This window comes from Salvelinus sp. IW2-2015, linkage group LG5 (genome assembly GCF_002910315.2).
Source record: "Salvelinus sp. IW2-2015 linkage group LG5, ASM291031v2, whole genome shotgun sequence".
In the NCBI taxonomy this organism is placed as follows: domain Eukaryota; kingdom Metazoa; phylum Chordata; class Actinopteri; order Salmoniformes; family Salmonidae; genus Salvelinus; species Salvelinus sp. IW2-2015.
In genome coordinates, this window is record NC_036844.1 from 35,373,979 (window position 1) to 35,379,516 (window position 5,538).

Consider the following 5,538-nt stretch of genomic DNA (forward strand, 5'->3'; position numbering starts at 1 on the left):
AATTTAAAAGGATTTTCAGTAGATTGTCGACTTGATTCATGATGATGACTGCTAGCTAATATTATGAAGTAGATGTTGACATGATCAGTCCAATCAAAACTACTGTACTATAATGTGAATTGACATCATTTTATCTGTGGCCAATGACCTTGAGTTCTCTGGATGGCACTTCCTATGTAACTCTATCAGCACCCTAGGCTAGAATTTTCGAGGTCTCCCCTTAGACTTCGCAGTGACGTAGTTTCCCCATGACTGACAGAACACGAGCCAATCACGGCGCACTGCTCCGTATTGTCACGCCCAGACCTTAGAGAGCCTTTTATGTCTCTATTTGGTTTGGTCAGGTGTGATTTGGGGTGGCATTCTATGTTTTTGTTTCTATGATTTTGTGTTTCTATGTTTTGGCCGGGTAGGTTCTCAATCAGGGACAGCTGTCTATCGTTGTCTCTGATTGGGAACCATACTTAGGTACCCTTTTTCCCTCCTTTCTGTGTGTGGAAGTTGTCTTTGTTTGTGGCACCATAGCCCTTAAGCTTCACGGTCGTTTTTGTATGGTTTATTGTTTTGTTGGCGTCATTTTTAAATAAAGGGAAAATGTGCGCTCACCACGCTGCGCTTTGGTCAACTTCTTTAGACGGCCGTGATAGGTATTTTCTGCTGGCTTGCCCCAGCACCACAGAAAGCACTGAGCTAGGCTGAAACACCTGCATTTTGGAGCTGCCTTACTCAAGAAAACAAAAAAAAGAGACCATGTTTGTATGTGGCTTTATTAACTCAATGAAATATATATATTTTTTACATTGTTTGCAAACTGATATGTGACACTTATTAATGCCAAAATAACATGCAAAACAGACAACCCCCAAAATGTGGGCTCTGCCCCACCTCCCTGAATGATGGATCGCCACTGGCTGTAACGTATAACAAAATGTTGAAAAAGTGAAGGGGTCTGAATACTTTCCAAATGCACTTTATGTCAACGTTTTGGTTCAAATGTCACTTCTGATCATGTTGTTCAGTGTCATCTGGTTTATTTTTTGTCTGAAGGAGTAGCTGGATGTATCAGTGGTTTTACCATGAACATGATGGTGTGGTGTACAATCTATCACCTTTACCTTGTCCAGGTGTTTACAGCATCTATCACCTTTACCTTGTCCAGGTGTTTACAACATCTATCACTTTACCTTGTCCAGGTGTTTACAACATCTATCACCTTTACCTTGTCCAGGTGTTTACAAATCTATCACCTTTACTTGTCCAGGTGTTTACAACATCTATCACCTTTACCTTGTCCAGGTGTTAACATTATCACTTCATGCCAGGTTTACAGCATCTATCACCTTACCTTGTCCAGGTGTTTACAGCATCTATCACCTTTACCTTTCCAGTGTTTACAGCATCTATCACCTTTACCTTGTCCAGGTGTGTACAACATCTATCACCTTTACCTTGTCCAGGTTTTACAACAATCATTCACCTTTACCTTGTCCAGGTGTTTACAACATCTATCACCTTTTACCTTGTCCAGGTGTTTACAACATCTATCACTTTTACCTTGTCCAGTGTTTACAGTATCTATCACCTTTACCTTGTCCAGGTGTTTACAACACCATCACTTTTACCTTGTCCAGGTGTTTACAGCATCTATCACCTTTACCTTTCCAGGTGTTTACAGCATCTATCACTTTTACCTTGTCCAGGTGTTTACAGTATCTATCACCTTTACCTTGTCCAGTGTTTACAGACATCTATCACCTTTACCTTGTCCAGGTGTTTACACATCTATCACCTTTACCTTGTCCAGGTGTTTACACTACATCACAGGTGAGTCATGTAACTCAGAGACTACATGGAGAGATCAGACGCCCAGGTGACCGCACTGCAGAGACACAGCCAATCAGCAGCTAACCCTGAGGAGAGGGAGGGGCTACTGGTATTGGACTCCCATGACATTGAAGCTACTTAACATTGTTATAAAGGCCACTTAACAGTGTCATATGCATGACATAACATAATACACATTAGTTACAAGAGAGATTTGTTGAACAATGCATTAAAATATTACAGTTKAGGCTGTCTAATGTTGTCTAGAAACACCTCAAGGAGGACATTATACAACATGCAAAACATATTGCTGTTGGTTCATGTCAACATTACTAAGGTAACRCCAATCATTTCCCCAGTGTATATTATGTCTGAGGAACAGTCTCTTTGGGTTCAGACAGCCCATTTCTCTCACATCTCCTCCTTCATACTCTACACACAGGTCCTAGAGCACTACAGACACACCCGCTATGACTGTACACACCCCAAGGTGGGGAACACACGTCACACAGGAATGCAAACACAGACGCACGCACGCACACACACACACACACAGCTCTATGTCATTTCATGGAGTTCTATATCAGGTTCTTGAGTTCTATGTCACATTTGAGTTCTATGCCCTGAGTGTTCCTTCTGTGCACTACCAGTGGGCCAAGGAGCACATCTACCTGTTGGCCAGTCTTTGTGAGGAGAATATTCCACTGGAATGGTGAACTCTACCTCTGTCACTGTGAGTCTGGGTCAATAAAATTCTAGTCTTTCACTCAAACGTGTATGCATATTGAATAGTCAAACTCTCTTTATGTCAAGGGCTCTATATTCAATCAGTATCGCGGAAGTTCAGCATTGCAGCGTGATTGAAATTTAAAGGCAATTTRCTCAAGTTAGCCAAGACTGCATTCATGGTAAACAGTGCATATGTCCCTCATATGTCGGCTCAATGGGAAATTAACTTTGCTTTTCTATTACGCAATCTGATCCAGATTGAATAGAGGCAAGTTGCTCCAATATATGTGGTTCCATTGAAGTACATCATGTAAACGGTTGTGTATTACCAGTAGCTACAGAGTTACAGCTCTCACAATCTCCACGGCATTGAACATTAAAGATGCAGTCCAGGATCTAAAGCACTGACAAATTCATAACATATTGTATGAACTGGAATTCATAACATGTCATACCAATTGCAAAAAATACATATATATAAACTCAGCAAAAAAAGAAACGTCCCTTTTTCAGGACCCTGTCTTTCAAAGATAATTCATAAAAAATCTAAATAACTTCACAGATCTTCATTGTAAAGGGTTTAAACACTGTTTCCCATGCTTGTTCAATGAACCATAAATAATTAATGAACATGCACCTGTGGAACGGTCGTTAAGACACTAACAGCTTACAGACGGTGGGCAATTAAGGTCACAGTTATGAAAACTTAGGACACTAAAGAGGCCATTCTACTGACTCTGAAAAACACCAAAAGAAAGATGCCCAGGGTCCCTGCTCATCTGCGTGAACGTGCCTTAGGCATGCTGCAAGGAGGCATGAGGACTGCAGATGTGCCCAGGGCAATAAATTGCAAGTCCGTACTGTGTGACGCCTAAGACACAGGCTACAGGGAGACAGGACGGATAGCTGATCGTCCTCTCAGTGCAGACCACGTGTAACAACACCTGCACAGGATCAGTACACCCGAACATCACACCTGCGGGACAGGTACAGGATGGCAACAACTGCACGAGTTACACCAGGAACACAATCCTCCACGGTGCCAGACTGTCCACAATAGGCTGAGAGAGGCTGGACTGAGGGCTTGTAGGCCTGTTGTAAGGCAGGTCCTCACCAGACATCACCGGCAACAACGTCGCCTATGGGCACAAACCCACTGTCGCTGGACCAGACAGGACTGGCAAAAAGTGCTCTTCACTGACGAGTCGCGGTTTTGTCTCACCAGGAGTGATGGTCGGAATTGCGTTTATCATCGAAGGAATGAGCGTTACACRGAGGCCTGTACCCTGGATCGGGATCGATTTGGAGGTGGAGGGTCCGTCAGGGTCTGGCGCGGTGTCACAGCATCATCAGACTGAGCTTGGGACTTGTTCAGTTTATGTCTCAGTTGTTGAATATTGCTGTTGTTATGTTCATACAAATATTTACACATGATACGTTTTGACAGTGAGGACGTTCCTTTTGCTGAGTTTATATATATATACACACACACACTACCGTTCAAAAGTTTGGGGTCACTTAGAAATGTCCTTGTTTTTAAAAGGAAAGCACTGTTTTTGTCAATTAAAATAACATTAAATTGATCAGAAATACAGTGTAGACATTGTTAATGTTGTAAATTACTATTGTAGCTGGAAACAGATTTTTTTAATGGAATATCTACATAGGTGTAAAGAGGCCCATTATCAGCAACCATCACTCCTGTGTTCCAATGGCACGTGGTGTTAGCTAATCCAAGTTTATCCTTTTAAAAGGCTGATTCATGAAGATTCATGAAGATTCATGAAATAGTACCCGCAAAACACCAGTCTCAACGTCAACAGTGAAGAGGCGACTTCGGGCTGCTGGCCTTCTAGGCAGAGTTCCTCTGTCCAGTGTCTGTGTTCTTTTGCCCATCTTAATCTTTTCTTTTTATTGGCCAGTCTGAAATATGGCTTTTTCTTTGCAACTCTGCCAAGAAAGTCAAGCGTCCCAGTCGCCTCTTCACTGTTGACGTTGAGGCTGGTGTTTTGCGGGAACTATTTAATGAAGCTGCCAGTTGAGGACTTCTGAAGCGTCTGTTTCTCAAACTAGACACTCTAATGTACTTGTCCTCTTGTCCAGTTGTGCACCGGGGCCTCCGAGTCCTCTTTCTATTCTGGTTAGACAGTTTGCTTTGTTCTGTGAAGGGAGTAGCACACAGCTTTGTACGAGATTTTCAGTTTCTTGGCAATTTCTCACATGGAATAGCCTTCATTGCTCAGAGCAAGAATAGACTGACGAGTTTCAGAATAAGGTTCTTTGTTTCTGTCCATTTTGAGCCTGTAATCGAACCCACAAATGCTGATGCTCCAGATAACTAGTCTAAAGAAGGCCAGTATTATTGCTTCTTTAATCAAAACAACAGTTTTCAGCAGTGCTAARATAATTGCAGAAGGGTTTTCTAATGATCAATTACCTTTTAAAATGATAAACTTGGATTAGCTAACACAACGTGCCATTGGAACACAGGAGTGATGGTTGCTGATAATGGGCCTCTGTACGCCTATGTAGATATTCCATTAAAAATCAGCCATTTCCAGCTACAATAGTGATTTACAACATTAACAATCTCTACACTGTATTTCTGATCAATTTGATGTTATTTAATGGACAACATTTTTTGCTTTTCTTTTAAAAACAAGGACATTTCTAAGTGATCCCAAACTTTTGAACGGTAGTGTGTGTGTGTATGTATATATATATAAATAATTATTTTTTGCAGGACGTAACATATCATACAGTAATGCACAACTGTGCACAATTTTCAGGGACCCGTTTTGGCTCGTGACATGAGCAATACTTTCAAAACTTCTGGCTGAAATTATATAAAATCTCTGGAGCATCACTTTAAGTGTTGTTATGTCTCTGTAATAAAAAGTATTAAGAGCCATTGATGAAGAGGGTAGAAATCTGAAGAGAGAAGACCTTTCCTGACTTGACTATACAAACGAGTTACGTCATCAA